Source organism: Plecotus auritus (assembly GCF_963455305.1).
Source record: "Plecotus auritus genome assembly, chromosome: 7".
Classification (NCBI taxonomy): Eukaryota; Metazoa; Chordata; class Mammalia; order Chiroptera; family Vespertilionidae; genus Plecotus; species Plecotus auritus.
This window is the reverse complement of record NC_137774.1, coordinates 145719007-145731812: the sequence shown is the minus strand read 5'-3', so window position 1 is coordinate 145731812 and position 12806 is coordinate 145719007. Positions and strand designations below refer to the sequence as shown.

Below are 12806 nucleotides of genomic sequence, written 5' to 3'. Positions count from 1 at the left end.
GAAGCATAATCCTTGCCCCATTCAAAATCTGTAGTAAAGTGTAAGGAGTAATTAATGTTGTTACATTTATTATATGTATAAAAAGGATTAGCCTTTAATGTTAATGTTGGAATCAGGCTGATAATGTTGACATGAACCAACTTGTAGACTTTATCCATGCTATAAGGACACAATTAGCATGGACAAGGATGGGGATGGGAAAATTAGCATAGATAAAGATGGGGATGGGGCAAAAATTCAGTAGGAAAGCACATTCAGAGTTAAGGCTAACGAAGAGAAAGTAATTAGTAAGTTAGAAAAGGTCTTGAACTCTAATCTGAACTTGCTTCTGGTCCCAGCATATTCAACTAACTTGTGACCTTGGCCAGATGACTTGGCCTTGCTGGGTTTCAGTTTCAACAGTGTAAAAGAGAAGGTGGGCATAAGTGACCTCTAAGGTCCTTTCCAGCTAGAAACACTTTTAACATGTCTTTAAGAAATAAAACAAACAAACAAACTCATAGACACAGATAGCAGAAGGTGATTACCAGAGGGGAAGGGGTGTGAAGGGAGGATGAAAAGGATAAAGGAGATCAAATATATGGTTATGGAGGGAGACCAGACTTTGAGTGGTGAATACAAAATGCAATATACAGATGATGTATTATAGAATGGTACACTTGAAACCTATGTTATTAACCAATGTCACCCAATAAATTTAATTTAAAAATACTATGAGAGAAATTAAGGAAATTAAAAGAGACAATGCATGGAATTTTGTTAATTGTGAACTACTAAATAGGTATTGGTTATCTTATATAATAAAAGCCTAATATGCAAATTGTCCCCTCGGGCGGACTGTTCGCTGACATGTGCTGACCACGAGGGGGCAGCGCAGAACATGGCAGGTGTCAAGGATGTGGCGTTGGCAACAGGCGGCAGTGGAGGTGCTGCCGGCCCCGATGGGGCCCGACGAGAGCAGGAATGCAGTGGGATGGTGGAGCAGGTGAGTGGGCAGCACCAGGCCAAGGTGGGGTGCCAGGTGGAGCTGTGGGGCTGCAAGGCTGAGGGCGCGAACTGGGACCTGATCTTCACAGGCCACCTCGAGGGACCCCAACCGTGCACGAATTCATGCACCAGGCCTCTAGCTACTAATAAACATAAGACCTACCTTTAGAAAACATTTCTATACACTCATATCCCAGAAAAGGTTTCACTTCTTCACCCCTTAGGTGGGAGAACTCTGAGATATGTTGCAGTAGGAGTGAAGCCCAGGTATCCACAGGGATAGTAGTAGCATCTTCATTAATATTTCCGGTACTAGCTGCCTCCCTTCCCTTTCTCTGCTGCCAATCTCTCGGATCACTTCTCAAATAAATGGCTTACAAAAAAACCACAATCCAATATTAGAAATTCAGGTTGAATTACTGCATTATAAAGTGGTAAAAGCATGGGCATATTAGAACTGAAATTCAGATTAAACTGAGTCTGGTTCCCAGTTCTGTTACCTACTAACCACATGACTTTGGGCAAATTACTTACTTCTACATGCATCAGTATTTTTGTTTATAAAATGGAAACAATATCTGTGAAGAATAAATGATATAAGGCATATATAGAAATGAGCAAAATGCCTAGCACATAGCAAAATAATGCTACTATTATAAAATGTACTTTTATTTTTCTCATTTTATCAGTTCAGTCTGTTTTTAAATCAGTTCAGCCTTTTATCACTAACTTGTAAAGCTTTAAAAATAACTACTATACCTCTTTAATTAGTTTGAATCTAGAATAAGTTTTATCTTCCCCAATTCAACCTGTCAGCTTAACATCACTAAGAAATTTATCATGTTTAATAGAATAGCTAATGCTATACTATGTATTATTGCTTTCAATTACTATGTAAGTCATTTAAGGGAAGTAGGAACCAGCTCTAGGTTCTACATATTGGTTCATATTGTTGAAATAAAATGTTGCGTGAATGCTAAAAGCCTAATTTAAACAATAAGTATGAGTTCATTAGCATAGTATGTGTAGCAAAGAAAAAGAAATCTCCATGTGCTCTGCTTTTTACATTCCCCAATGAAAAATTTCACTTTGTCTTTATTGATGTGTGTCCTTAGAATAACTGCAGAAGCAAAGGTTCTGACTAGCAGCAGTAATTTTGACTGGTTCTGATCAGTGAGTAAAAAATACTGTTTACAGTAAAGAATAAAAAAATGAGTATAAACCATAAACATTGACTTAACCTTAAGACATTAAGTCCCCAATTTTCTAAAGCAGTTTCAAGTTTTCCTTGAGGAGGAATAGCTCCCCAATATTTTTCTTATATAAACCATACTCAGAACTTATTTCTGTAATTTCTAGTTTTAATTTTCTAAGTGAATTAAGAACTAAAAACAAACAAAAAACTTGTAAAGCAAGGTTGGGATATTTCCTTCCAAGTTTTATAATTTTCTCTCCAATCTTTGTTTTCCTGCCCACTCTTTTAGTCACTAACTTTTCTGGAATCTTCCTCTTTGCATTTATGTTTCATAGATTTACACACTGATTTAAATTATCTAATCACAATGACAAGTGTAACTGGCACCAACAGGTTTGCAATAAGTACAACAGACTATTGTTGTTGGAACAGGGAACAGGCTACTAGCAGCCAGGGCAGCACACAGTCTGCTTTATGGGAAAATGAAGCACATAGGCTCACAGGCCAACTGGTTAGATGTCAAGAGGATTGTCTTTGTATTAGGATGAACCATATGCAATTGTCAACATTCAACTGTCTTTTATCTAGAAAAATGACAAGTGCATACACTCAACATAAGATATATTTTTATTAACTATTGTTAAATATTATATTTACTACCCATTTTTTCCCTGTGAACAATGAGTAGTGATCCTTTGTTTTTTAAATGCCATGCTACATTTACTCAGGAACTTATCTTAAGCTACTGAATAACCATTAATTGGACTCTGGGTTCCTAAGAATGTTATTTCTACCTCCTTCCTTTCTTCAAGTTAAAGTCACACCTTGTTAGAATTTCAAAGAGGCTGAAGGCATAAGCCTGTGTCTTCTAGCTAACGGAGCAACAGCACAGGGATTAAAACGTGAGGTCAGCATTAGTTTGTTTACTGGTTTGCTTCTAAGACGAATGTTTTTGGCCCCCAGGATCCAACACAGCACTGCCTGTCTAGAGAAGGCAGAAAAAAGACAGGTACAAAGGGGAGTGAGCAGAGAAGCACAGGGACAGAATTAGGATACGTTATCCCTAAATACAAGCACCTTTTACTTTTATTCTATCCTTGTTATGCTATTTAATAAACAAACAAATAAATTACAAATGTGCTATTAAGACAAAACCCAGAAATGTGGGACAGATGGAATAAGGAGGGACTGTATTTCTTTTAATTTTTTTTATTGATTAAGGTATTACAAATGTGTGGTTATCCCCCCCATTGCCCCCCACCCCCAAATCCTGCAGAGGGACTGTATTTAGATAAGAGACTATTATCAAACCCTTCGAAGTTCTCACAGTTCTACTACTGACGCTAAAATGTCTAAGTCAGGTTTATAATTGTGTCCTTATGCCCACACAAAACTATTGAATGATATCCGAGCCCTAGTGTCTCATACCTTCTGCAACATCAACCCACAGAGTTAGTGTGCAGAGTGAGAAGAGCCTAAACACTTTAATTATTCCCGGGTTTCAATCCTGGCTGCATACATCTAACCATAAGCCTCATAGTACACATGGGTGCAGAAAAGTAAACAAAAAAAAAAGGTGCTCACTCTTTCTGCTTTTGTCTTCTGAGCACCTTTATTCACTTTTCTGCCCCCGTGTGTATTGAGGATTATGGTGCACGCTTTGCTGGCTTCAGAGGATTCGTGAGAAAATGCATGTAGTGCCTTCCTGCAACTATTACTGATCTCCAAAAGGTGCCAAAACTTTTCACCTCATGACTATCAACAAAGGTTTTAAATCTTAAATGCAGGCATGAGCAGTCCATAAGCATGCGGCACGGAGGATGCCCATGCGGTTTATTTTCTATTCCAAAACTGTTGTGCAAACTGAACATAATCAAGATATCAGATGTAAACAATGAAGGTAGCTGTCCTTCCCAGATCAGATAGAGAAACCAGAGCCTCCCATGGGAGGAGGAGAGGTTTCAGAGAGGTGAAGATGCGAACGCCAGAGGGGTGCTTTTAAAATACAAATCTTTACAGGTCCCTCCCCTTCTTCTAGGTCTCTAATGGCTCCCAATTAACTTTTGAATAAAATCCAGAACGTTAGTTAGAAACCAAACTCTCTGTACCCCCAGCCCATGCCTATCTAGGCAACCTCCGCTCACACCCTCTTCTGTGGTGATTTTACAGTACTTGCAATTCTCTGATCACATCTGCATTCTCTCTGCCTGAATTTGATTTTCTGCCCTCACCCCATTTCTCTGCTGCCCTAACTTCTAATCTTCCTTCTTTCTCCACAGGAGGACAACTTTGTCTGCCTTACTCTGCTTGGCTTCTTCAACACCATCTGTGTTAATCACTGTTTATCACACGGTACTGTTACTGTTAACCTCCCTCGAATCCACACAGACCTGAACAGGCTTTAGCATCTAGTCTTACAAAAAGCTGACACTCAATGATTTTTAATATGCATTTCTGAAACTCCCTAATTTGGCCCTATTGCCTTATAGTTAAGGGGACAAAGATGTTGGGCTGCTGGTGTTCATGGCTTGTGTGGCTGGTTATCCAGATGGATAAGGACTTGTCTTTACCATGGCAGACATAAATTATATGGTAACTTATTTCTCTAAAAATATGTTTATGGCATGCTTCTTTCCATATTATATGATGTATATTATTGAAATTCAAGGTTATCTCCCAACTTACATGCTACCATATTTACAAATGTTCCAAAATTATTTGTTTGGTAAATAGCATTCTTCCATATCCTAAAACTGATGTTTGTACCTGTAGCACACCAAAGAGAATAAACAATTAAACAAATTAGGAAAAGTCTTATTTCTTCAACTAGCTATTATTTAAGAATAGAGGGCTTTCCAAATATTGATGGACATAAAGGGCGAGATTGACAGTAATACAATCATAGTAGGGAATTTTAATACTCCATTTACATCAAAATATAGATCTTCCAGACAGAAAATCAACAAGGAAACACAACCCTAAATGAAACACTAGATCAGATGGATTTAATTGATATCTTCATAGTATTTTACCCCAAAGCAGCAGAATATACATTCTTTTCTCAAGTGTATATGGTACATTTTCTAGGATAGACCATATGTTAGGACATAAAACAAGTATTAATAAATTTAAGATTGAAATCTTATCAAGCATCTTCTCTGACCATAATGATATGAAATTAGAAATAAGTCACAAGAAAAAAACTGAAAAACACACAAAGACATGGAAGCTGAATAATATGTTACTAAATAAAAAATGGATTAACAGTAAGATCTAGGAAGAAATAAACAATACCTTGAACCACATGAAAATGAGAACACAATAACCCCAAATCTATGGAACACATAAGTCCTGGAGTAGGTAGACAGGAGACTCAGTAGAATCTTATTTTCTTTTCATTAGCCGGAAAATGGATATTTAGAAAGTTTAGAAACTTGACCCGACTGAAAAGAAGTAAGAAATGGTGGACCTTGAAAATGACATCAGGTTTTCTCACTGCGCAGAATATAGTCAAACACTGCTGCAGTTAAATATTTTACCCTTTGTTCTCTCTGTGTGATCTACAATAATAATCTGCTTTTGTGTTGATATTTACTGCTGTGTTGCTGACAATTACCTGAAAGAGAAGTTGGGGTGCTTCACTGGGCTGGAAAAAGTTTAGCTAAATCAGAAAGCAGGTCTAATTAACCAAGTTTATTCCATATATAAAAGGCTAAGTTGACTCACGCATGCACAATACATATAAAGCTCTAGCTGGCGCTAATCGCATGCGTGTGTTTCCATCTGTCATTGTCAATCGTGAATTTGGTTGACACTTCTATTCTAGAGAAAGAGTGAATAGCAATATTAAATATTTCTCCTAATTAATTTCCTTTCAATGTGCATAAATACATGCACTAGGCTACTAGCATTATATAAAAGATCAATGAAACCCAGAGCTTGTTCTTTAAAAGATTAACAAGATTGACAAAACTTTAACCAGACTCATCAAGAAAAAATGACAGATTGGACAATCTGGATGAAATGGATAAATTCTTAAAAACATACAATCTTCTTTGCCCTGACCGGTTTGGCTCAGTGGATAGAGCATCGGCCTGTGGACTCAAGGGTCTCAGGTTCGATTCTGATCAAGGGCATGTACCTTGGTTGCGGGCACATACCCAGTAGGGAGTGTGCAGGAGGCAGCTGATCGATGTTTCTCTCTCATCGATGTTTCAAACTCTCTATCCCTCTTCCTTCCTCTCTGTAAAAAATCAATAAAATATATTTTTAAAAAAAGAAAAAAAAAACATACAATCTTCTAAAACTTAATCAAGAAGAATCACAGAATCTGAAGAGACAGATTAGAGCTAATGGACCCAGGCCACAGCGGAGCCAAGCCTTTAGCCTTGCAAATGGATCATACCTCTGCGACACCCACCAGCCAATCAGGAGTGAGTATGCAAATTAACCCAACAAAGATGGAGGGTTAATTTGCATACGCAGGCGTGGAGCGAAGACTGAAGGCTCTGCCCAAGTGAAGACTGAAGACTGAAGACTGAAGACTCCGCTATGTCCGGAGCCAAGCCTGAAGGCTAAAGGCTTGGCTCCGCTGAAGCCAGAGCCCAGCCTAAAGGCTGAAGGCTGAAGGCTGAAGGCTGAAGGCTTAGCTCCACTGTGGCCGGAGCCAAGCCTGAAGGCTGAAGTATTGGCTCCGCTGTGGCCCGGGTCCTGGGTGCCGGAGGAAAACTACTGCCAGTAGCCAGGGGAAAGAAGGCCTATTGCACGAATCTTCGTGCAACGGGCCTCTAGTACTACATAAACAAAATGAAGGATAAAAACCACATGATCATAGATGCAGAAAAAGCATTAGATAAAATCCAGCACCCATTTATAAAAACTCTCAGCAAAGTGAAAATAGAGGGAACCTCAACATAAAAAAGGCCATATATGGCAAACTCACAGCCAATAGCATACTTAATGGGCAAAAACTAAAAATATTTTCCTTAAGTTCAGGCACAATACAGGGATGTCAGCTTTCAACACTCTTATTCAACATAGTATTGGAAGTTCTAGCCAGAGCAATCAGACAAGAAAAAATAAAAGGCATCTAAATTGGAAAGGAAAAAGTAAAACTGTCACTATTTGCAGATGACATGATACTGTATAGAGAGAACCCTAAAAATTCCACCAAAAAAACTACTAGAACTTATAAATGAATTCAGTAAAGTAGCAGGATACAAAGTAAATATCCAGAAATCAGTTACATTTTTATGCACCAATAATGAACTATCAAAAAGAGATCCCATTTACAACTGCATAAAAGTAAAATAAAATAAAATAAAATAAAATAAAATACCTAGGAATAAATTTAACCAATTATGTAAAAGACCTGTACTCGTAAAATGATAAGACAATGAAGAAAGAAACTGAAGAAAATACAAATAAGTGGAAGCATATACTGTGTTCATGGATTGGAAGAATTGACATCATTATAATGTCCACACCACCCAAAGCAATCTATAGATACAATACAATTCCTACCAAGATGCCAATGGTGTATTTCACAGAACTAGAAAAAATATTCTAAAAGTTTATATGGAACCACAAAAGACCCCGAATAGCCATAGCAATCTTGAGAAAGAAGAATAACGTTGGAGGGATTATGCTAACTGATGCCAAAATATACTACAAGGCCATAGTCATCAAAATAGCATGGTACAGGCATAAAAACAGACATATAGATCATTGAAACAGAATAGAGAGTCCAGAAATAAACCCATGCCTTTATGGTCAATTTTTATTTGACAAAGGAGGCAAAAAAAAACACAGTGGAGTAACGATAGTCTATTCAATAAATGGTGTTGGGAAAATTGGACAGATATGTGCAAAAAAAAAAAAAAGAAGAAGAAGAAACTAAACCATCCTCTTACACCATATATGAGAATAAACTCAAAATCAATTAAAGACTTAAATGTTAGACTAGAAACCATAAAAATACTAGAAGAAAACATAGGCAGTAAAATCTTGGACATTTCTCATAGCAATATTTTATCTGATATATCACCTCGGGCAAGGGAAACAAAAGAAAAAATAAACAAATGCAACATCAAACTAAAAAGGTTTTGTACAGCAAAGAAAACCATCAACCAAATGAAAAGACAACCCATATTCGCCCCAATGATACATATGATAAGGGGTTAATATCCAAAATTTATAAAGAACTTCTAAAACTCAACACCAAAAAAACAAACAATCCAATTTAAAAATGGGCAAAGGACCTGAATAAACACTTCTTCAAAGAGTACATACAGATGGCCAAGAGACATATGAAAAGATGCTCCATGTCACTAATCATCAGAGCAATGGAAATTAAAACCACAATGAAATATCATTTCACACCTGTCAGAATGGCTATCATCAATAAATCAACAAACAACCAGTGTTGATGAGGATGTGGAAAAAAGTGAACCCTCATGCACTGTTGGTGGGAATGCAGACTGGTGCAGCCACTGTGTAAAACAATATAAAGTTACCTCAAAAAATAAAAAATAGATTTCATTTTTATATGGAATCTAATGAATAAAATAAACTAACAAACAAAATAGAAACAGACTCGTAAATACACAGAACAAAAGGACAGCTGTCGGGGGAGGGGGGAGTTTAGGGGGCTTGGTAAAAAAGGCAAAAGGATTAAGGGGGAAAAACCTCATAGAAACAGACAACAGTATGGTGATTACCAGAGAGAAAGGGGGATGAGAAGAGGTAGAAGAGGGAAAAGGGGGGATAAATGGTAACGGCAGGATACTTAACTTGGAGTGGTAAACACACAAAACAATACACAGATGATGTATTATAAAATTGTACACCTGAGACCTATATAATTTTATTAACCAATGTCACCCCAATAAATTCAACAATAATAAAAAAGAACAGAAGACTTTCTTTTATGTATAGCCCAGTGTCTACCATAGTCCTTGTTATGGGTTGAATTGTGATTCCCAGAAAGATATGTTGACATCCCAGCTTCAAGAACTTCAGAATGTGACATAATTTGGAAACTGGGTCTTTGCAGATATAATTAGTTAAGATGAGGTCATACCTTAATCCAATATAACTGTGTCCTTACAAGATAATGGCCATGTGAAGACAGACACGCAGGGAGAATGCTATGTGAAGACTGAGTCAGATATTGCAATATGACATCTGTAAGCCAATGACTGCCACCATCACCAAGAAGCTAGGAGAGAGGTGTGGAACAGACTCTCCTTCAAAGCCCTCAGAAGTCACCAACACTGTTGACCCCCTGATTTTAGCCGTCTATCTTCCAGAGCTTTGAGACAATAAATTCCTGTTGCTTTAAGCCGCCTAGTTTGTGGTGCTTTGTTACAGCAGCCCTAGGAAACTGACAGAGTAGAAAACATGCAGAAGGGGTTTAATAACACTGTTCACATTGAACTGAATTACTGATACTTCAGAGAGAAAAAAGTAGGCACAACAGATCCGTTCTGTTTTTAAATTTTCTTTTGGAAATCTGACAACATGTATTCAGAACCATAAAAACAGCCATAATTGTCAACAAAGCAATTACACTCCTGGAACACTATCATAAGGAAACAAATCCCAATTTGTTCAATAGTATATCTGCAAAGATAAGTAGTACTATAACTTGGGTTGTTTATAATTTGCTGCTAATATATCTGTCACAAATAGAGGATCAGTTGAGTAAATCACATTGTAATTACTGGAATATAATGCAAACACCAGGACTTTTGGAAATTATATAAAATGAAAAATGCTTACTATTTGTTATATGGAAAACACAGAATACTAAAATTCTATAGGGAGTGATTTAGGAAAACATGTATGGAAAAAAAGGAGAGAGACAAAGGTGAAGTGGCAAAAGAAAATTCATTGTGGTTAAAGTTTCTTGGTAGGTCAGAACTCTCTTCTTTGCTCTCCAACCTCACCATTTTGTAGTTTTCTCTTCTCCTTCAACCTCCCCAAGCAAAGCCAATTCGTTCCTGACAATGCCTCTTGGGACTGATCCAGGCCCATGTCGCCTTATATAGAGGTGTTTTGGGAAAAGCTTCCTATTTGGCCTGTCTGCAGATTCATCCAACTGTCATGTCTACTGCCAGAATAGGACAGCCATTCTACAGCCAGATATATCTGATGTGGTCATCTCCTCATTTGTGTTGTGTGTACTTTTATGTATATGTTACTTTTTTTTCAATAAAAACAGGTTTGTTTTTCGGTAACTTACTGTGGTGGTTTCATATCTTGTTTTGCTAAAATAAGATTAGGATTCATGGTTCTCTGCGGATATGGTCCTACTCCATTACACTCCTGAGTGTAATGTTTATTAGCCAAGATAACTGGGTTCCTGTTCTCTGCCAATATGGTCCTACTTCATTACACTTCTAAGCGTAACGTTTAGCCAGGATAGCTGGGTTTCTGTCCACAGAATGGAGTTGGCAAAGGCTTTTCTCTTCTTCTACAATGCCTGCCAATGCCTGCATGTCTACCAATGCAAACTCCTCAACATCCTGTAAAACCTGGCTTAAAAATTTCCGTTTCCCTCCATCAGAAAACCCACCTATCTGTGCTACCTTAATTCATTGATCACATTCTGCAAATATGTATCAACCAACTAATAGTTGTAATTTCCTAAGTTGTTCACAATCTTTTGTGGACATCAAACATTTAGGAAAGAAGATAGCCAACAATAGAAAATGACATGTGATAAGTGATAAAGGAGTGTTTAGGGATGGGAAGGAGGGAGACTGGTGAAGAAAGGATGGGGAGGGGGTGAGATTGCTGAAGGCTAGAAGGAAGAAACAAGGGAAAAGTTGAATAGATTTCATGACGAGGTGAGGGGTGTTCGGAGATAGGACCACTACATTTTGTCCTAGCTGACTAGGAAAATGGAGGGGCCCTTGACAGAAATGATATCAACTAGAAATTCTCTGGGACAAAGCAGGGCAAGTCCAAACGGAATATTATAGGCACTCAGTGAGAGCCGCTACACTCTTACTGAGTAAGGCACATAGAAAGCATAGAATCTTAAGCTGGACGAGTGGAGGTGTAACAGAAGAGACAAAGTTCTATGAAAAAAAAATTTTTTGGATCTGGGTGTTTTATTAAGTTCTTTGAGCAAAATGCAGATACCTCACATTCTGGTAAAGCAGTTCCAACAAATAAAAAATAATACTATCTCTCAACTCTAAGATAGGAAGGAGAGGAAGAAAAGAGGTGAAAAAGGCAAAATGTAAGCTTTATCTCATCAATCATAACATTTTGTTTGTTTTTTACTCTCACCAGCTTTTGACAGCATTCAGGCAAAGTCAGCCAGACTAACAAAGAGTGAGTTTGGTGTAATCAGGGAGTGATCAGTAATTATATACACATTATCAAAAAGGTAGCAATTTAAGAAAATGGGAAAATATGCTAATTTTTATAGCAAGAGAAAATTAGGACTCTCTTAACTTATTAATTATTATTAATAACAAAGAACATTTAAAGTAGCATACATTCAAATAATACGTGTGAATCCTTTTATTGGTCCTTACGGGGTCTGGATGTGCTTATGGGTTCCATAGATGTCCGACACACACCATTTTTTCTCATTCAAAGACAAACTTGGATTTTTTTACACTCACTGCCACAACCAGTGAGATGTGTGTTCTGAGTAGTCTGTCTATAGAATGGATGCAATTACTCTGCCACATCACACTTCAAGTTAGAGGCTTTTGCAGTTGTGGAAACAGAGAGAGAAATGCTCTCACATTTCCTGACCAAATTGCTAGAGGCCCTATGCCTGTGTCTTGGGGTTGGAACAATATGTTTTGCTTTGGGAGAGGCATTTAAATATAGACTAATGTCAGCCATGGCTCTTATCTTCCAGGAATGGACACTATCATCGCAAGCATGGGGTCCTTATGAAATCTTAAAAAGTAGAACCCAAACTAGTACAAAGCGACACAAGAATGAAAAGAGGGACCTGAGAAAGAGAGTCTGGTGAATGATGCTTGACACAGCTCAGTGCTTCAGGAAACCAGGACCCAGAAAGGACCTGTAGGTGAGACAGTATGCAGTGGTTAACAGCCCCAGTGCTGGACCACAGCCCGAGTCAGAATCCCCTGATATTCCTGCACCCTGGGGCAAGTTACTGTCTCAGTTTCTTCATCTGTAAAATGAGGATCTTATTTACCATTTACCTCACAGGATCCTTGAGAGGACTAAGAGTTAACACAAGTTCTTAGAACAGTGCCTGCACATACAGCACTCGGTAACTATCTGCCATTGGAATAAAATTTTTTTTTTCAGACCTCAGTGACCTTGGGGAGAACAATTTCTGGCTAGCAGTAGGAGCAGAAATTACAAAGTAAGGTAATTAATAAGCAAGTGAGCGGTAAGAAGATGGAGGCAGCCACAAAGTATCCATGAATGTCACGGCGGGTAAACAATACTAGTACGAGTGAGGAGTGAATGAAAGAGTATAGGGTTAAGTGAAAACGCTTTCCAAGGGGATATCTCAGCAAGAAGGAAAAGGCTTGGCTCCCCAGAACTATTCTCCAGTCAGTGTGGGACTCGTTTCCGCACCCACACAGGGAGCTGGAAAGGGTAGAGACCGGACCCTTCC

General features: G+C 38.0%; 1 protein-coding gene across 2 annotated transcripts in view; it reads right to left on the bottom strand.

The window, feature by feature from the left end:
- Positions 1 to 12806, bottom strand: part of ELOVL7 (ELOVL fatty acid elongase 7) — an 88519-nt gene that overhangs the window by 74660 nt on the left and 1053 nt on the right. The window lies entirely within an intron of this gene.